Source organism: Lepisma saccharinum, chromosome 2 (assembly GCF_977018435.1).
Source record: "Lepisma saccharinum chromosome 2, izLepSacc3.1, whole genome shotgun sequence".
In the NCBI taxonomy this organism is placed as follows: domain Eukaryota; kingdom Metazoa; phylum Arthropoda; class Insecta; order Zygentoma; family Lepismatidae; genus Lepisma; species Lepisma saccharinum.
Window position 1 is genome coordinate 90,839,292 of NC_139230.1, and position 22,470 is coordinate 90,861,761.

The following is a 22,470-nucleotide window of genomic DNA, read 5'->3' on the forward strand; positions in this document are numbered from 1 at the left end:
GTATTGTAGACTAGTGGGAATTGATGAATAACTAAATCGAAAGCTTAGAAGAATGCATTTAGACATTCAGAGACTTTATTTTAATGCTAAGAGAACCAAACCTGGCCTACCTAACTACAAAGGCACATATTGAACAAAATCTTAAGCAATCGCTAAAACTCTGCAATAGGTGTTAGCAGAAGTAAATCGAAATCAAACCATGTAAAAATTGCATTCATAACATGATGAAATCACAATAAAACAAAAGGAACTTGAGCAACTGGCAACTGGAAAGATACGAAAAATACTCTTTCAACATTCTTCGTTGAGGTTGTGTGATTCAGTCTCTCTCTCGAAAAAATCGTCGGTGTTTCTCATTATGCATAACAAGGAAATAATTTATCATTTCATTAAAATTTCGGTAACCACCAAACGTCTCTAATTCCTTTATTTTCGTATTTTTCACATTGATACTTACATATTCTGCATTCGTAAGGATTCTTCTATTTCGCGTTTCGTTTTTTGCAGGCAAATAATCTCAATTTTCGAAATATGGAGTATTTTTATTTTCTTCGCTTTTGCTTCCGTTACACGCGATATGGCGGAGAAATCTTGACTAGCGTAGTCCATGATCAGTGGTTATGCAGTGTTGCGACCTTCTTCATAGCAAAATATCTAGGTACTAGTATGGAGAATACGTAAGTACGAATGTCAAAAATTGACGAAACTCGGAAGTTATAGGTGTCGTGTGGTGGGTGTGTTGTGAAATTGGTGCCGGATGTTGAGGATCCGGTGGAGTTTTTGGTTGCACACGGGGTGGTGAAGAGAGGAAAGGAATGTGCAAAGTGTGAAATTGGAAATAATTGCGAATCATTGGCGCTAGCCCCACGAACCATTGGCGCTAGCCCCACGAACCATTGGCGCGTGGATAGGTTAGTAGGGCCACGCAAAGTTTCAATAGTGAAAAAGATAGCCCCACGAACCATTGGCGCTAGCCCCACGAACCATTGGCGCTAGCCCCACGAACCATTGGCGCGTAGATAGGTTAGTAGGGCCACGCAAAGGTTTCAATAGTGAAAAAGATAGCCCCACGAACCATTGGCGCTAGCCCCACGAACCATTGGCGCGTGGATAGGTTAGTAGGGCCACGCAAAGGTTTCAATAGTGAAAAAGATAGCCCCACGAACCATTGGCGCTAGCCCCACGAACCATTGGCGCGTGGATAGGTTAGTAGGGCCACGCAAAGGTTTCAATAGTTAAAAATTGGTTTCGAAAAAAATATTCGTAGCCCCACACACCATTCTCGGATAGCCCCACGAACCATTGGCGCTAGCCCCACGAACGATTCACGGATAGCCCCACGAACCATTCACAGATAGCCCCACGAACCATTCATAAATAGCCCCACAAACCATTCACGGATAGCCCCACGAACCATTCATGGATAGCCCCACGAGCCATTCACGGATAGCCCCATGAACCATTCACAGATAGCCCCACGAACCATTCACGGATAGCCCCACGAACCATTCACGGATAGCCCCACGAACCATTCATAAATAGCCTTAGAGATACTGGGCGAAAGGGGGGGGGGGTTATAGCCCCCATCAACCTCACATTGAGCACGCCACTGATCCTGTGCACGTCATGTTGTCGCAAGTTCGTAATCAGAAATGATGAACAGTAACTCACGTTTATTTACGTTCTAGAACTGTTACACAGTTACAAAACCGCGTATTTGGAAACACTGACCGGTGGTTATGTCATGAAACGCTCGCAAATATTTGGTTCACGTAGTAGACGGACATCAAGGGAACAGCTTTCGTGCATTGGAGTGACATTAATGTCGAAAATTACATGATTTACCCGCAAAAAAATTTCAACGAGGTGAAAACAAACTTCCAAGACCTTCCTAAAGTATAAATAAACCCATTTCGGTAAGTACTTTCTCCTGTAAAATTGAAGAAATACGTTTTGGGGATACGAAAATTTTACCCATCAAATTTTCATCTTTGCTGCTTTCAGATTACCAACATACGAAGTGGCATGCAATTCAAAAGGTTTCGCAGAAACCTCAGTTTTATAAATAAGATTGGAAGAAATTAGACAAAAAAAAAAAAAAAAAAAAAAAAAGAATTTCCCTTCCGCTGGGCTCGAACTCGGGTTGCGCGCATGCTAGTCCGACACGATAACCAACACATCATTTTACGGGGAACGTGAAAGTTGGTGTGTGTTGACAGACTGTAGCTACTGCCATATCAGCACTGACAACTAGGAAGCGTTCTCAATGATCACGTGGCTGCATGCTTTTCACTAATTAATAACTGCGTTTTCTCAACACATACACAAATACATCGTCGCTTCGGAACATCAAATTTTCATCTTTGCTGCTTTCAGATTACCAACATACGAAGTGGCATGCAATTCAAAAGGTTTCGCAGAAACCTCAGTTTTATAAATAAGATTGGAAGAAATTAGACAAAAAAAAAAAAGAAGAATTTCCCTTCCGCTGGGCTCGAACTCGGATTGCGCGCATGCTAGTCCGACACGATAACCAACACTCCAAACGAGACAACACGAAATTCTTTCGCAAGTAGCCTACTGAAACGCAAGTTAATTTTCAGATTGCTAATTCCCAAGGTATAACATGCCTAGGGAGATGGGTCTTGCATTTTCTGTACTTTTGTTATTTCAGTCGCTTTGGTCTCTCCCTAGGTTAATCACGGCAATAATGAGGAATATTTCTTAGACAAAGATGATAAACACACACACAGGAATAATCACCCTCGCAAAAAAGCCAGAACTCGAGTCTGGAACCTTCGACGCGAGGTGTGTTTCTTGTTCTAACTATATCTGTGTGTTTTCGTTAGATTCATGGTATTTCGTGAGTTCATATGAATAAAGTAAATAAATAAGACAAGTGGGTGGAAGGGACTGGAGAATCGTAGCTACGGAACCATTGAGAAGATATCCATCGCCTAGATAGAGAATCTCTATATCCCCTTGTGATAGAGAACTTATTAGAAGAATGAAAATACAGATTAAACGAACAAATTTGATGTGTATCCTTTCGTCAAAATGCCTAGAAAACAATATTAAATACTTCTTCACCAATAGAAAAGAATAAAAAAAAACTGTCCTTGGTGGGGATCGAACCTAGACCTCACTGATGAAAGTTCCGTACGCTAACCAACACACTATCAATAACACAACTATTTTTTTTTCAGTCAGTCTGTTTCCTTCCTCAACACCTGAAGACGAAAATGCATCTTAATTTCTCTCAATAAATAATTGTTTTATTGCCTATTAATAGAAACCACGTATGTCAAAAATAGACGCATTCTTTCTGTGAAAAGTCCCATGTTTCGGACATCGTGCTTCTCCATTTACTGTTATTTGGACATTCACTTGGAAGTTAAAACTTAGCTTTGTGTGTTTGTTTTCACGTGCATGTGTGTGAGAAGAGTGGTGTGCACGTGTGTTCGATGTTTTTCTGGGTATTATTTTCGTTCAAAGCATTCATATAATTTTAAAATATGGAATTTACTGTAATGCAAGGAGTGAAAATATAAACCCCGTCCGTCAGGTTCGTTCCCAAACAACATTAAATAATGGAACGTAACGTGGACCGAGTATTATTCCATGTCGAGAACACGAGACATTACGATCGACAATCTTCATCTCGTATTTCTCTTTGGCATCATTTCTCAATTTACAGAGTTGTATACCCGTGACTGGTATACAAGCCGCAGAATTTCAATGCTGGTTGGGTTGTCTAGTCACAAGGCGCTTGGTGGTCAGACATGGATGGCTTGCTTCAGTGCTTCTTCAATAGGGTCGTTACAACCCAGAACTGTCCGTGACTGTACAACATAATTGCCATTTACATTCCACATCGTTTGGGAAATTTTATTTGAAAACTGCGGACTGAACAGATAGGCACCCAAGCACTCTTTATAGTAAGCAGGTTACAGTGTCGGATCTACAAATCTTGGGCCCCCCGCAAGATATTACCAAAGGTCACCCTCTACCTACCTCCTTTACACACACACACACGCACATGTATATGTATATACATATATACACATATATAGATTATATTTATTATATATATATATTACATTATTATATTTACATATATATATATATATATAGACTATACACTATATTTTTATTTACTTATGAATATATGTGTACAAATACATATATATAATTTATGTGTGTGTGTGTAATTCTGGATCTCATGTTGACCAAGTGCAAGACACATATAAAGGGCCTAGAGGGTGCTTCGAAAGTCCCTTAACACCCCCTATAAAAAGTAAAGGAGTTAGGCTGGGTACAATTGGTCATGGTAGAAACAGGTTAAACTTAGGAGGAACCACATTCGTGTGTTCCAAGCGGACGTCCGCCATATTGGTGGCCGCCATATTGAATTCAACTCACAATTTTTAAATGGGAAGGAGGTGATGTCAGAGAGCGTGATGTGATATAGTATATATGACACTGCTTTCTTACACCTGGAAAATGATACATTTGTTACAATCATGCAGTCGTAACTTTTTCCTGCTTAAAGAAAGATAGGTTGACGAAATCTTCACCACTGCATTTCTCGTGAAATTTCAGCCTGATTTGATTCTAGTCTGACTACCGCGCGGGAAAGCCGGGGTGGGTGATCTAAGGTCGGAATTTTTCCGGCTCTGACCCCGCATAAAGCGGTTGTATGGCCCACCCAGATTCAAATCAAATGGTACCCGGGAGGTGGGGGTAAAGGCAGCCGAAGCGTGGTGCTTATCACATCACCTCCACGATGGCTGAGATCGAAAATATGTGGGGCCCACATACCCTAAATGTGCCTTCATGGCACTGTTCTATATGCACAGGGAACTTTAGCTTTACCTGTATATATTGTATTTGTTTCTGTACCCCTGAGTAACTACGCTTATTTCTTGCATACGCATATACGAATCCTCTACTATGCCAATGGCTGAGTGCCCCCTAAAGGCTTACTTGCCTCCCCACCCCACCCCCCTCCCCGCACTGCGGGGTTTTGCGGCTTGTACATCCAGCACTGCAGGCTACTATACAATGGAAGAGAATTGTAACTGAAATGCAGCACTGCTAGCAGACGGTAGCGCCATGGTGAAGTCAAAGATGTTTGCAGTACCGTCTGTATCTTGTTAACTCTTGTATTATGGAGAGGGAGTGGTTCAATGTAGGGTTAGATTGTTTTGTAAAATGAGCATCTTAAAATTACGTCCACGCATTTAAATATAAAAATGTACAGGATAGTATAGTCCTACTCATTTCTTCTTTCCCACCCGATTCCAGAACATTTGTGCATCCCGAAGAAACTATTCGGAACACCGGGACAAATGATACCAAATGATTGTCCCTGAAAATTCGGGACGTATAGCGTCCCTAGGTATGATCTGGCTATCAAAATCCACTCTGCCACCACATGAAAGCTCACACATTTATTAAATTATATCTACGAACTTCTAACTTTTCTACATAAAATGAGCAGAAAATGCATTTGAAAAGCTAATCCCAGCTTCTCTTTAAAGAAGAATTACAATGTTAGAATTAATCTTTTCACCCTTGCTAAAACTAAACCCACAGCGCTACAGCCCTTGAAGGGCCTTGGCTTACCTACCGACTGCTGGTCTCCCTCCCATACTGTTCCTCCGTCACCTGTTATAGCGTGGAGGTCTCAGACCAGTATTTGGGTGACGGGTGATCAGCCCGACAAACCCCCAGCCGTTGTTGTAGGTCTTCTTGACCGGGTTACGCTCACTCACTCGGAGCTTCCCAATTTCCTCACGATGGTGGGTTGCCACCGGCCCTATACGTAGGCCGAATAAATTCCGACCAGAGCCGGATTCGAACCTACGCCGTCCCGCAGCGAACGATCTATCTATCTATCTCACCCCCTTAATTCTACCACCCATTACATCAGCACCATCATATTCTTCACCAACTATTTTTTTTTCTAAATCCACACCCACTCAACCCAGAGAGAGTAGAAGTACTAATAGCTGAAGCTAACCCAGATGCAATTAAAATCTCCAATAGGGACTAGTTTCCCATTCCGATCTAGAGTTTGGACAATGGTATATCGACTTTCGGGATTATCAAACAGTTGGGAAATTTCAAATTATCAAAAAATTAGAACCTGAGGAATACTTAAAACTGGAATGGTAACAAGCCATATCGGGAACTTCTAATGAAATTATAGTATTCGCGCTATAAAATCACAAGCAGCTGCTTCGGGCAGAAATTACATGTGGCATTATAGAATTTGTGAAATATCAGGAGTTTTCTGAGTATTTTCCGGAGAAATTCCGAATCTATCATGAAATTGTAGACATTTGCTTTGCAGTCCCATCTGGTGTGTGGAATCAATTTTTTTCCCATCCGTATCCCGTTCTATACGCTTGTAATTAATGAGAACACAATAAGTCTGAATACATTTTTACGAACAAGTCTTTGCGCATAGCGGATAGAACAGGTAATCTGGTAATTTTACAGAACCTAAGGGGGGGGGGGTTGGACCCGTTAAACACCCCCTTAAATACGCCCATGAATATACGTATATAACATTTTGTGTTGTATACGATTTAATTTTTTGAGCTCGGAAGCATGTAATCTCAGGAAGCAGATGCAAATGATCAGTAGCGTACGCAGGATTTTATCAAGGGGGGGTTATTTCTAAAACTTTCTCCAAATTTACATTACCATTGTTATTTTATACTTTAATCTACTTCTAATTAATTAATTAGCTGAATTACTACTAATAATACTACTAATACCACTACTACTACTAAGTAGTCGAGATCTACATAAATATAGTATTTATGAAAGCAATAGAACGAAATTACTTTCTAATCATTAGAGTTTTATCGAATTCTGGGAGCATTTTTTTGTTTCTTTGTTACGAAATAATTGTCTCGTCAACGAGGTGAGACATTTTAAGTGTGAAGAAAATCCATAAAAATAATAAAATATATAAAAATAAATTGAAATAATCAAGGTATGGAACTCATCCAAGGAGCTGCGATGGTCTAGTCGGTAGAGCGTCTGACAACCACGCGGGAGATCAGGGTTCGATTCACGGAATTAGTTGGAATTTTTCCGACTTCTTCCCCGCATAAATGTTCCCGATAATTCACATCTGGATTATCTCGCTGTCCTTACAAAAAAAAAAAAAAAAAATACAATAGTTAAGTTTATTGTCGTTTGAATAATTGTCTAGTCAACAAGGTGAGACATTTTAAAGAGAGACATTCAAACGTGCTGCGGTAAACAATGGGAAGGTGGACTGGCGACTGTATTCTTGTCCGCCTAGCCTTTGTCTATACATTAGCCACTTACAACGAACCAAGGACTTTATTTAGTTAATTCTCATTGTTCACACAAAAAAAATACACGTTCATTGAACACTGGCGTACGTAGAGTTGTGGCTGATGGGGTTACAGGTCCTACCGAAATTTTGAGAAAATCAGAATTTTCAAATAAAAATTCATTAAGAATTTTAAAAAATCAAAATGTGTAAATGCGAAACCTCTTTTAAAGTGAGTCCCGATTGCCATTTTTGTCTTTCAGTACAATTTTAATAGACTGAACATCTCCAACAATACCAAATAATTAATTATGTATCCTGAACGAAGCCATGTGCTATCCACATTTACTATTCCAGCCCCTCCAAAAAAAAAAATCCTGCGTACGCCAGTGTATTGAACATTGTTGCAACTGGGATACAAAAAACTATTTTCTCTTTTAAATCATAGTTACCCTCATATTTTATTTTCAAGAATTCGTGTTTATGTTCAATGCATCACTCTGAAAGATGCGTGTGTTTGGAATGCTGTGCTTTTCTCCATTTTGCATGCAAATAATAATTCAAATTATTATTATTAGTTGTTGTAATAGTAATAGTAATAGTATTGTCCCAGATCTTTGACTGATAAATTGGCCATTTTTTCCCCACAACAATTTTCATAATATTTCACAAGCTCAAGGGGGGTTAAAACCCCGTAACCCCCCCTTGCGTACGCCACTGCGAATGATTATATTCTTTCGGTGTCAGAAAGTACTTGCCCATTAAACTGAAGCGCGAACTTGTCGAATCTATCAAAATATCGCTCTAAAACTCCCCCTCTAAATATGGCCATGATTCAGTAGACTTAGTTACATGCTATTTAAACATTTAAAATAAGCGTGAGCCAGGATGGATCGAATTCAAAATCCGGATTCCCTCCGAAGAAATCTCCGTTTTTACTATCCGGATCCCGGATTTTAAAAAATCCGGATTTGGCCATCCCTAGTTAAGACGTGTCTGTGTTTGCTATGAGATAATGGATTGGAAAAGATACGTAACTACTAGAACAGGAAATGGTCGTTACCACTAAGCAAGCAAGCACTAAGTCAGAGCTTTACCACAGTTTTCTCTGCTGAGTTAACATTACAAATAAGATTTTTTGTTGCCTTGTGCCGAAACAAGTTTTTCCATCTTGTCAGTTACAAGAGCCCGAATTTTAAAGCTGATCAGTGGAAAATAAAGATTTCACCGTTATGCACAAATACGAGTACCAGATGCTCCAATAAGATATTTCTCAATGTACCCACAAATGAAGAAAACAGACGACTTGTTTGTGTGCGATTTACATGGCGAGGCCACGTGAATGATAAGTTACAAGAACAATAAAATTGGTCTGTGAAAGCTATGCAAAAGTGCAAGTTACTAAAAATACTGTTCTATTTGATTATATTCTAGTGCATTACCATGGGCGTAGCCAGAAATTTTTGTACGGAGGAGGGGGTTCAGGCTCTGATAAAAGTTAAAACATTAATAATAATAATGATAATGGTTATGATTGTTATTGCACAATAATAACTACTTATTATAAACTAATAAAATAAAAGTTTTTATTTCTATAATAATTTTATTACATTCTTCCTTGGGCAGACTGTTCTATTCAGTCCACCAGATGAGCGAATATGCAGCGCAACTGTTTTTCTTATTTTTTTTATTATTATTATTTTACATTTCAAATACAGTTAGTGTAGGCTACTGGAATGCAAATCACTATATTTTGTTATTTACATTCACACGCCTTTCTCAAGAAAGAAAATTAAGTTAGGAGTAAATTTTGGTCATATAGTGCGACCTCTCACATCAGAGGCGTCACCTGAAGGGGGTTCACGGAGGATACGAAGTCCCAACCGAAAACGGAAAATTTTCAAGTTGTTTTCTTTCCTGCACAATAAAACACTACATTTCAATATACTTATTTTACAAAGCAAATTTTTTGGTTCATAAAGTATTCAGAATGCTTCAAATTTCCCAATTTCCCCCGACTGTTGACCAGTGGCGAAGCGTCCTATGAGGCCAGGAGGCCGGGCCTACCCACGCCATTACTCTTTTAAAGGTGTATTTACTTATTTCGTCAAAACACATGTAATGCAATGGAAAAGTTTGGAATTTTCATTTATGATAATTACAAAAAAATTCTAACCCTGTCCAGTATACGAACTTTCCACGGAGTGAGGCACATTTGCTCGGGCCTCTTCTCTTCACATTCCGTCGTATGGTCGTATATGCGGGAAGCCTAATCTTACGAGTACTGTACGTATGCTTATAACGTGCTCCTGAGGCCGGCCTCGCGGTGTTACCCACTAGGACGAACGGAATATCAGCAACACTGCATTTCCGCCAGGGTTGGAAATTTGTGGTGTACCGGCATTTTATATAAACATTAGCCTGTGTTCGTGCAGAGATATTTCTATTTCATTGTACATTCTCCATATTTTGTACGAAACTTAGGTTTTCCTTCTTTTCATCGACAAGTGTAAGTGAAATTGAAAATTACGGAGTACTGTTCTGACTTAGTTTTCTGGTCAGAGTGCTGATGGTCTTGTCGATTCACCCAACACCGTAGCGTAAACAGAAAGTCTAAAGAACTTATATTTGTAAAGTAAGTCTTCATACCAAATTATGTAAATTAAAATGCTAGCTACGCCTTATATTTACAAAGTAGTTTTACTTTCACTGGAAATTGAATAATTAATTTTTATCGTGAACGGGGATTCCCTCCTTTGTTTCCTGTCTGTGAAAACTTGCCTCCTGCTCAGGACGCTACAAGAGAGCGTGGCTCGGAGCGCAAAGTTCGTGGCGGTTGATTTTTGTTTGTGATTCGTGTCGTGTGCAGCGATCAGATTTATGCAAGAAGTGCTGGACTGAAATGCAAGAACAATCGAGTTCTTAATTGAGTGAAGATGTAATCATCGGTAAGGTAGGACCCACTTTTGGTTTTTCATGTTTCCTTCTTATAACAATAATTTCTAAAATGTTTTCAACTATATTTTCCTTTGCAATTAGCAGTGGCAAGTGACAGCAAAATTTAAAAAAAATTAAAAGTTGTTGAAACGTTATTTAATGCGTTAACACTGTCGTCGAATAGATATTGCAAGCAGACATTTTTTTATGCAACCGACACAAGCGAAGAGGTAGGCAGTTTCGTTTACCCTGAAGGGATAACAAGAGAAGAGGGCGTTCAATGAGAGTACAATGAAAGGGAAGATTTTTTGGGTTCAGGTCTGGCGGAACAAGCCAGTGTTGTCACATTGGATTGGCAGAAAAGAGCTGAATTGCGCCTAAAAATTGGGATTCTATTCTCTCAAGCAACTACATTTATTATAACCTGTTTATATTATATGTTACATAGTAACCTGTCGTGTTGCCGGGTCCCAAACAAGGATCGTATGTTCTATTATTACGTAAAGGTGTATACTAACGCAAGGGGTAGAACAAACTAGGATGCGAAGTATACACACTGAATGAGAGAGGTCACCTTTACTTACGTTTTTTCTTGAAAGCCCCGTGGTGGACATCCTAACACGTTACGAAGCCAGGTGACCTAATTGTGGTCATGTCAATGTTTCCTGATCATCTTTAATTCATTCTCCATACATTCTCATCGTCATGATTAGCATAGAGCAGAACAAATGAGACGAAAACATTCAAAATTTAAATTATGTTTACTTGCACATACAGGTGTCAGAAATTCATTTATCTAGAAAGCCAAGACTGGAATTAACTACAACCATTCCTTTAGTTAGACAACAGATAACAATGGTGTTTTCCTCGGTGCGAGAAAGTCTTGCTAAAAGAAACTAAGTTGGCAGCAGTAGAACGTAGCAAACTGACAGTCGCTGAAAGTGCGGAATTCTGTCGTCTGCTCACGGCACAAACGTCAGAATGACCCGAAAATTATGGCGGGGTTCTAGCCCTTTTTACCTCAATTGCAAAATAAATAAATAAATTTAGAAAAAAGTGATGAAGAATTGACAACAGGGCTCGAGCACTATTCGTTGGATTTTCGCGATGTCCCGTGATTGGTAGTTCTTTCTGGAGGTGTGTGCATAAATCAGGGGTTGAAAAATATACAAACAAATAAAAAACAAAAAAAACAACAGAAATGAACAAAATCTAGATCGATGACATCTGGTGGGCGGGAGGAGAACGTCTAAGACATAATTATCGTACTGATGGCAGGTAACAACACTTTTCAAAACGTCACGCCACTTGCAAGTAAAGAAGCGGCCTGGAGAGACATTGAACCACTCTCCATGACATAGCCCCCCTCCCTTTCTTTTTACATATTTGAGCAACTTTTGGAAATTATCACACTTTTGTGCCTACCCTGTTAGGAACTCTACGCTTCGCCACTGCTGTTGACAAGAAAAGCTCACCAGCATAGGCAGCGAGAGCAAGGGGCACATCTGGCGCTATGAACTCCCTCTGCTGTATTCTTCCTGTGTTGTTAGGAGCCGAGAGAAACCAAGGGGGAAAACTGGAAATCTGAGCATGTGCGCCTTCCGAAAGAACACTGTCAACAGATGGCAGCAACTGTTCGGAGAATGCCTTAGAGTATATGTATTCCAGGGAGGTGCAGTCTGGCGTTCGAAAAAGTTCGGAACCATTCGTGAACCTCCACGGATGACGTCAGCCACGGGACATCTCAAAGACGAGCGCCAGCAACGGTATAGGAATTCACACTTCTTCCGTGTTTTTGAAAATAAATTTGTTTTAAAAATCGAATGAATGTTCTGACGTATGTGTGTAAGTAAATGTATATGCATAGAGCAGACTATATCTAGTAAACTGAATCGCTGAAGGTTAACTATCAATAGAATTAACATGTAATGAAACCCGGGAAAGTTAAAATTAATTGTTAAATGTGACTTACCATGTCCACGAAAGAAGCATTAACACGACGCCAGGAAATAGACCAAAAGAACACGCACTGCGCACATGTAGCAGACATAAATAATCCAAACATTATTGTTATTTCACTTCACACTCTGTACACGCTTCATTTGAGAGCCTGGATAGATAAATTTTTATATCCCGTGAAGCGTCAACACACGTAAAATATTGCGTACATGTTTCTCATTTGTTCTCAAAGTCAAATATACATTAATGTAAACTAGATCATAAGCTTTCCCCTCCAAAGACAGTCCTGCCTGACTACAGGTTGGCATTAATTAGACAACAACCATTTTTTACCTTTCTTGACCTGACTTCGATTTTGTTTAATATTCGAATTTAAATGCCTGATACGAATGTATGTCCGAGTTTTGACAAAGGGTTCTATAATTTCCTTCTTTATCATAGGAAACCTGGAAAGTAATAATGATCTCATTGTTTCCATTACTCAACATTTCCTGCTTAAATCACCAGGAGGATTGTATAAACAAAATGAATTTTCCATTTGCTCAACGATTTGAAAAATCTTCAGTAGGTTTATACATGTAGGTGTAAGCTTTTCTTGTGCTAATGCACTTACAATATCACTTGTTCTGCTTTTGTGACTAAGAAGACATTCGATTTGGTTGAAAAAAAAAACTCGTCGAAGAATTTCCCTTACTTTCTTAGTCACGTTGAAAGCAGATTGCTTTGATTTGTGAAGTCTTACTAACTTAGGGTGACCAGACGTCCTCTTTTATCCGGACATGTCCTCCTTTTTAGGTGTCTGTCCAGCGTCCGGGCGGATTTTTCAGAAATCGCTAAATGTCCTCCTTTTTTGGAAAGAGTATAGCATCGACCGTAGCAAATGAGCTGCATAGAGAATACTTCAACACATAACGATCATCATGTGACTTGGGGCGCGCTAAGTATTCAACCAATGCTCACCTAGCATCTGGGAACTGAACACGATCACTTTCCCGAGTGAGTCATTAGTAGGGGCGCGGATTTATGTGCACTATAAACCTCTGAAATAGACAGTCAAATACGTACCAAAAGGATGAAAATGGGCACATAAAAAGGTACTATAAACTAAGAAAATGCACTGAAAAAGCGCCCTAAATTAAAAAAAAAAGACATTAAAATAGCCACTGAATGTGAACTTATTTCAATGTTCTTCTTACAATGCACAGTTATTCTGTATTAGCACTTCAGTTTATACATAAAAGTGCGCTAACGGTTAACAAACTATTAATACTCTTTTGATGGAAATTCACATTTGCGGGGAATCGTCAGTTAAAGTAATTCTCATAAAAAGACCTTGTGTTAACGACTGCGCGAATTTGAACAAATGATGAAAAAAATTGCACCATTGTAACAAGAACTAAATAATAATTAGAACAATGTTCCAATTGAGACCCTCAAATCTGGCGAATACAAGATTTCAGTCAGTACATCAACAAAGCCTTACAACTTTCAATGTAAAAAGAAAAAGGCTGGCAGAAATGTATCGAAAAAGTGTGGGAGCACCAAAAAACGGTTTCACCCAGCACATACGATGAAATCATTTACAGCGACTCGCTGTGGTAGTGTTGCTCGCCACCTCTCCCTCGCTAGCCTTTTCAGCACCCCACCTGCTGATGGTAGAGTACGGAGTACGGTCAAATGCTGCACCTATTTTTCGTTTCAAGCATATTTCGTCTGGAAGGTTTCTGACACCCCTCCGCCCCCCTCTATAATGAGACCCTTGCACTTTCAAAACCTTATCTGGCATCAATTTTACACCACCATATAATAATCATCATGGGATACTGTGAAATGAAAGTACTCTCGCTATGTTTAATTAATAATATGCATTATCAGTTTGTAAATATATAGATATGAAAATTTTCATTCATTTATTTAAGTCATATTATATTTGCAGATACATGCACTTATTACTACTACTTCAGACAGGCAAGAGCGCATGCACCCCATGCAGTGCATTCTCACCGATATCCCCCAAGATAATCTCTCAGTTTCACATACGACAAGAACCATACAAATATAGTACAAAAATATTGCGCAAGTGTTCCTAAATTCTTTATAACTAGCTTAAGAATTGCATGAAACAATCCCTGTTAATAATATGTTTAAATTTTGTTTGTTTGTTTGAATTGGTGTTTTAAGTCCACTTTATGCACAGTAAGGCTAATCGGGACTGGAACTACAGTTTAAAGTGGGATCCGGACCACTATGTACCACCACTAGGTATCGAACCCGGGACCACTTGATTACAAGGCGACGACGCTATTACTGCGCCATCGGGGAGGCCCCAAAATTTTATATTTTTCAATGTCATCACTTGTGTTTGTCTAACGAGTGATTAAATCAAGTACATTATTGAGCATTATCACAAAAATCTATTTTCCATCTTTTTCGAGCATTTGACATATTTTTTCTTCTGAAATGTTACGTGAAGGGAAGGGAGGGGGCGGGTTAATCTCTGGAAACATCTATGAACAAATTGAATTAGGGCGAACATTTTATAAACGGTCCAAAATATGGACTTCCCCAAACTTACACCCCCCCAAAAGTTTCCAACACCCCCCCACCAATGAAAAAATCCTGGATAAACCCCTGAGCCTAGGTTACCTACTCTCAAGAGTTGATTGCTCTCGCTCTCTCCATCAGCTGCCCAAAGAGGATGGTTACAGGCTTGCTGCCGCTCGCTGAGGAACATCGGCGGTCATCCTACAGACAGATGGGTGAGGGGTGGAAGGGGCAGTGAAGGGAGGCGGTAGGAGGTTGCGAAGATCGGCGAGGGTTGAGGAACCAGCCAGTTTTTATTCAATGAGCGTTGCCAACTCTACCAAATGGTACTATACCAAAGGACAGTTTGATCTTGGTTGACACTTAGCACAATCTGCAAACGCCAGTCCCTGGGAGAGGGAAATCGAATTAAAAGGAATATGTTTTCAGGAAATAGAAATAAAATGATGTCCAAATCTTATTTCTACTTCACAAGCGGTCATGTTTGAAACGAAAGGGAATATGCCGATTCAGCGGCAAGCCTTTTTACAACCATGCCACGATACATCCTCTATTTTCTTCATCCTGTCCGATATAGTTCGCCAGGAAATTTTATGGTAGAGAATCGGTAGAAAGTTGAGGGTAAACAATTTTCTCAAACCTTTTTAAGTTCCATGTTGAACCCATGTCGTTTGTTGCAACATTTTAAACAATTTTGGGAGAAAATTTACACTATTACATAACTGTTAAGAATAAGTAAGGCAATTTCAATACTCTAGTAAAGTAGATGCAGAATTACAATTATCCGAAAAATATAATTAATAATAAATCCTAGCACAATTTAGATACATTTAGCATAATCTCGAAGTTTAAGTAGCACATTTTGCTAGTGTCAATCCACATGACGACAGGGAGGGGGAAAATCGAAATTCTTGCTAAATCTGAAATATCGTCAATGTTATTTTCATCGGTTTTTATAGGTTCATATTTAAATATTTCATAGTTCAAAGTGATTAACAAGGGGCCCTTGTCCTACCTTGTGCATGGCCCCGCAGCTAACATTCTAAATGCAAAGGATAGTACGTATGTACAAGCGATACATGCGACTGTAATTGAACGCACTTTTCAAACCTTCCTCGGTTTACCATAACTTCTTCCTACACTCCGAGAAAGCCACGAGTCGCCACTAGAAAGTTATTAGGCTAAAACATCGAAGATCTTAGGAATTACTACAACAATGCTAACAGTGCTTGCATTATATTTTAACTACTGCTTACTTTTCCCCAATAAAGAAGCTAAAATAAACGAAAAATAAAATACCTCGTCCCTCCACCGCCATCGGCATTCTCCTTAGAGTATAGAAGGAGAATATACCAAAGTTAGTATATAATATAGTTGAGAAAGTAGCGCAGTCTTCCCTCCCGAAGTTGAAAAAAGAGGGTCGTGGGCGGTCCCAACCCTGACGTCACTCACTGAAGTTTGCAAAAATTGCAGAATAGACATTTTTTGACACCATTAAGCAAAATAGACACTAACCCTCAAAATAGGCATTTAAAGGCACTATAAAAATGTGTTTTAGGACTAGAAACACCATGAAACGATCCTTAAACAGTAACGTTTTTAATATCCACATATTATAAACATTACATAAACTGAAAATTCGACGTAAATATCCGTAGTTCAATTTTCGGCCATCAGAGGCCGTTGTCCTCGATAGCTCTACCGGTGCTGCCTCTAGCGGCAGACTCGGTACAAGCGGGCTGTGCGTAAAACCTCAGCAGTGCTTCAGAGTCGCTTCTATCGACTGGAACGGAACGGCAACAACCCTTTGGCTCTACTTGGCCGGCGAGAGGCGTACCTAGCATGCTGCCTTGGTGGACGGAAGCCTTCCTGGTGTTTCACTCGTAAAATGGGCCACTACTAAGAGAATAAGGACAATAATCGGAGTGCTGTATTACATGGCTATAGAGGCTGAACACTGTTGGTTTAAGTACGTAAAAACTCTCTGCTGTGCTATAGGGACTTAATAACATCGTGCCAACGTTCCAGGTCGCCCCCCCTTTGCCCTTTCATTACGCATAAGGTGCCGTTCAAAAAAAACAAACCTTTTTTTGTACTCTTATTCCCCTTCTTCCCCTTTGTTTGTGTCGCCTTTTTGGGTGCAGTGAATGTACTAAGTGAACTAAGAAAAACTATTGACCAAATTAGCGAGAACTGAATTGCATAACTTTTGGTTGACCATGGATTCAAAATACTATTTTGGTCGCTAAAGATTTATTGTGGACGTAAATGATCTCTTAACAATTGTGTACTCCCCTTTTGAGTGGACGAACGTATTAATTGCATTTCGTCGATCTTGTAATGTAATTCTTCGACCCACGTTTGACGTTTTGGTCTCATCGCCCAAGGCTTGTGGTTAAAGTTCATTGCTTACAAAAAGAATATCTACGAACCTTCCATCCCTCCTTTAGTCAATTCGGGACCATTGTTCCATTTACACCTTTTCCATTTTTAAATGGTAGCATTAAAAGTCGGGAGAATTGGGACAATATTAATGAATGGGAAAAACGACTATCATAAAGTAAATTAGCGTGACAATATAAATGAAGACTTGCAGTGTATTTAACACGTCTGGAAGATAGTTGAATGATATTGTCTAATTGTCTAATGGATGTTGTTTAATTGGGTCAGGTTAAAGACACGTACGCGTACTTGTTACCTATTGTTAATGGTGTTTGATTAACTGATATGAATTTAAATATACACGCAGGACGTGTTAGGAATTTTTGACGTGGACGCACGTCGTCTTTGTGAACTTGCAATTTGACTTATACCGACCTTGTTAATTCTGGACTCTTTTACGAGTTGCTTGTTGTTTACGAAATACATATATGTTAATTGAGTAATGCATTTTGTTGTTGATAATTGACAAACATAAGTTGTAGTTTTACCTTACCTATAATATATAGTAAGTAAGTCAATATATATATAAAATACACGTTACGAGGCAATTATAATTTGAAGACAAAAGTACCATTTTGATAATCGTAGACATATACGATAAGGAGGGTGAATTAAGATACGGATTTTCGAGGACAAACTAAAGCAATGAAGAAGGCACGGCGTGTTATTCATTGCTGGACCCTTTGACTTTACATGTACATTTACATATATTTGTGTGTGCATTTTCTTACAGGGCTTGTCTCGCGCTTCTCGTCGATTTTGCCTGTTGACTCCTGCATTGTCGTGCGAGAAGTGCGACACAAATTGTAATTTGTGATATATAGTGAGGGTACTCAATCTTATCGTGAAGTTGTGATTGCCGCGCAGCCGCTTCCAGATTAAATATCGCGTGCAATCACAACTTGACCCCACTGTATCATTACAAAACGTTAGGTCCTATGGTTTACTACAAAGGCATAAAAAAGGCAAATAGGCAAAATTCCGCACCCTAGTCATAACTATTATTCTAACTCTTTGCTTCGCCCTCTGAAACTGCTAGAACGCAAGTAGTCTGTGCAGTTCCTTTTCGATTGATTGATTTGGTTTATTTTACTTCGCTTTTCTGCCACTTTTGGCTAATCGCGAAGATGAGTATGAGCAATGATATGATGATTTTCATGAAGGGATACTCAGAAAGAACACCCATGCCCAGGCCGGGATTCGAATCCGAGATCGCTGGCGTTGTGGCCAGCTAACCACTCCACCACGGAGGTCGGCCAGTTACTTTTCGAGTTATACATTCGTGATACAGAAATGCGTAGTGAGAATTTTGATTGTTAAGTAATATTTACTTTCATGAAATAACGAAGCGGAAGTGTAAATTCAACAATTACAGGGTCTGTATTTTAAGTAATGAGAATAAATCCAGAAACCAAAATTTATTACAGATATCGCTACAAATCTTTAGTAGTCTTCAACGTATGCCCCTTGAGCGTCAACACACTTCTGCAGGCGAGTTTTCCACGCCTCGTACGCTCCCTGCAAGCCAGCAACTGGAACAGTCTTCAGAGCACGCGTGCAAGCCGCTTTGACCGCATCAAGGGTTCCGTGGTGGTGACCTTTGAGGGCTGTTTTCACTCTGGGAAAGAGGAAAAAATCTGCAGGGGCAAGGTCGGGCCTGTAGAGAGGCTGAGGAATCGTTGTGATTGCAGATTTCGTCAGGAACTCTCTAACCACGAAGCACGTGTGACATGGCGCATTGTCATGATGGAGCTTCCAATCAGCGGCACTTTCTGGTCGCACTCGTTTGACCCGTCTCTTCAACCTTTTTAACATCCCCACGTACAAGGAGCCAATGACTGTCTGTCCTGCAGGCACAAATTCCATGTGGACCACACCTTTCTTGTCGAAAAACACAATCAGCAATGCTTTGATTCTGGACTTGGATACGCGCACCTTTTTTGGTCGAGGCGACTGCGGAGTGTGCCATGCGGTGCTCTGCCGTTTTGTTTCGGGATCTTACTCGAAAATCCAACCTTCATCTCCGGTAATGACATTTTGCTCTTGCACACACTACTTTGCAGACGTCCACGCCACGCGTGATCATGCCTCAACGGACGCCAGCAGGCAACCAAGGCAGGCAACTGCCGCTTGGAGCGTTTTCAAGGTCACACCCCCCACTACCAACTCCAACCGGTCCCAGCGGGCTCTGACGTCTAGTCGCGGCAGAAAAAAAAATCTCATTACTTAAAATACAGACCCTGTATCTTGCAAGAAAATATCCAGCTTTTAAAGGATGAAAGAAACGAATATGAGGTTAAGTGTAAGGTGGCTGTCACGTTTCCCTGCTGTTGAAAGAGTGCTGGAATGTTCGTGGCATTAAAATCATATATCTCTACCCAATGTAAGCTACGTAAAATTTTAATTTGGTTTTTGGAAATAACTTAAAGCGAATCTTACTTGTTACATTTATATTCACTTGTGGGGATATTTTATTCTAATATCCAAGAATTAGATTGTAGATATTCTTTGTCGTTTGTTAAATAACAGATTAGGATATTGCTTTCTTTGCTTAAAGGTAAGGGGAAGTTATTGAAAGAGACCACCTGAAAAGTATCTGTGAGCAAAATGTTGGTAAACGCTTGTTTCTGTTTTTCGCTTGTAGGAGAGCATGAACATCAGAAATATTAAGATCTCTGTTTTTGCTTATGTTTGAGTTCAGTTGGTAGTAATTGAGCTAACAAGTGCAAAAAGTTTTTAAAAGTTAAATATTTAATGAAAGCTGAAGATTGAACTAGTTTTACTAATCTCATGTCGAATGTGAACCAAATATTTTTAATAAAATTTTTAATAAAAGTCCGTGATTTAAACACTCTGCAAACAACGTACGAAAAGTCTGTTTATGCTAGATTTGCTTTTACACTACCATAAGAAAGCACTTACATCTCCTTTGATAGAAATTTCTGGATATTTCTCTACAATTAGCAAGCATTTCTTTTATATTTTTTTTGTAGTTCTTTTTTTACGAAATATAGGGAATTTATTTATATATATATATATATATATATATATATATATATATATATATATATCGTTACGTTACTAAGAAAAAAGACTGACGTAATTATAAGCCTAGCAAAGAAAACACCAAGGTCATGGATTTATCCAGAATCTTTAATCTGGTGTATTGTAACTTCGTTTTTAAGGAGTGTAAGGTTAAATTCAGTGCCAAAATTAGGGTTTTGTGAAAAGTTCCAGGAAATTGTTCTTAAAAAATGGGAGGGGGAAGTGGCAAATGTGTGTGGATAAATCACTGACCATTCCAGCCCAAAAATAAGCACAACGGGAAATAACCTTCATCCTGCTTGGCTTACACTGTTGGAAAGGTCACGCTCCGCCACTGGTCATTCTATTGTTCATATAAAAATCCATGTTTACCACTTTCGGCCTCCCCCATGGCGCAGTGGTAGCGTCTTTGTCTTGTAATCAAGGGGTCCCGGGTTCGATACCCGGTGGAGGCACAAGCGGTTCGGATCCCACTTTAAACTGTAGGTCCAGTCCCGATTAGCCTTACTGTGCATAAAGTGGACTTAAAACAGCAACTCGAACTCAAACATGTTTACCACTTTTCTGCTTGTGTGGGTGTTCGTCAACATTTGGGACGGTGTTGGGGGTGTCAGGGTGTGTGTGGATAAATCACTGCCTAGACTATCGTAGGGGAAGGTGGAGGGAAGGTGGGTATAGTTGTAACATGGGTATGGATGTAACATCGCGAATATCAGCAGACAGATACCGAGCAGAGTTTCGATTAGGGATGGCCAAACGGATCCGGATCCGGATCCAAAAGTTACGGATTCGTTCGGATCCGGATCCAAAAGTTACGGATCTGGATCCGGATCCGAAAGTTCAGGATCCGAAAATCCGGATCCGGATCCGAGAGTTTCGTATTTCAATCCCATTATAATATTACCACACCTTATAGTGTTGCCCACGAGACGAGACAGAGACGAGACTTTGGCCTGTCTCGTCTCGTGGAGCCTCGTGGAAATGCTGTCTCGTCTCGAAAATATTCGTTTGTCTTATGACACATTGCAAAGCCTGTCCCGTCTCGCCCCGTGGGCAACACTAACACCTTAGATCTTCGATTACAAAGAAATTTTTCATTAGTCCTACAAGAATTTTTTTCAAGTGTTGTTCCTAAAATACTTTGCTACGCATCGGCTAACACACACGTGCACAAAAATAATCTTACTTGTTTAACATAAAATGTCAGAGGTGATTTTGTAAATGCCATTGAAACGAATATGTATTCATTCGAATGTATGGAAATGGAAACACACATAAATGTGAGACATTCCATTTCAGGATGAAACCTTTAGCACATATAACAAGATAGAAATGTTATACAAAAATTATACAATTTTTCTACAGTTACAGTTTTACAAATTAAAATAAAACATTATAATATATGCAGTGTTATATAATTACAAAGTGTAAGACTAAGAAGGGAGGTTATCTAAGTGTCCCCCTCCGATTTCCATGAAACTTGGCAGGTGTATAGTGGGGCCCCAATGGAAGAAACATGTATTTTTTTGTTTCAGCTAAAAACGGTTTTAGGTGGCAAAACCCCCTTAAATGTCAAGATGAGGACAAATTGAAGTGAGAATCTGACCCCTGTGTCCACCTCCGATTTCCATGATACTTGGCAGGTGTGTGTATAAACGGGCCCAAAGGAAGAAATACGTGTTTTTTGTTTCGGCTAAAAAACTGTTTTAGGGGGCAACCCCCCCTCAAAAGTCAATGTGAGGACAAATTTAAGTAGGCATTTGACCTCCGTGTCCCCCTCCGATTTCCATGAAACTTGGCAGGTGTATAGTGGGGCCCAAAGGAAGAAATACGTGTTTTTTTGTTTCAGCTTAAAAACAGTTTTAGGGGGCAAACCCACTCAAATGTCAAGATGAGGACAAATTTAAGTGGGCATTTGATCCCTGTGTCCCCCTCCGATTTCCATGAAACTTGGGAGATGTATAGAAGGGCCCAAAGGAAGAAATACGTGTTTTTTTGTTTCTGCTAAAAATCTGTTCTAGGGGGCAACCTCCCCTCAAATGTCAAAATGAGAACAAATTGAAGTGGGGATCTGAACCCTGTGTCTCCCTCCGATTTTTATGAAACTTGGCAGGTGTATAAAGGGACCCAAAGGAAGAAATAAGTGTTTTTTTTGTTTCGGCTAAAAAACTATTTTAGGGGCAAACCCCCTCAAATGTGAAAATAAGGACAAATTTAAGTGGGCA

The 22,470-nt window shown here is 39.6% G+C and overlaps 1 protein-coding gene and 1 non-coding gene across 3 annotated transcripts in view; one reads left to right on the forward strand and one right to left on the reverse strand.

Moving 5' to 3' along the window:
- LOC145984088 (uncharacterized) overlaps positions 1-22,470 on the reverse strand; it is a 501,971-nt gene that overhangs the window by 285,564 nt on the left and 193,937 nt on the right. The gene's annotated exons all lie outside the window — the stretch shown is intronic.
- TRNAT-UGU (transfer RNA threonine (anticodon UGU)) lies at positions 20,626-20,700 on the forward strand. The gene has a single exon. It is a non-coding gene; the product is annotated as a tRNA-Thr (tRNA).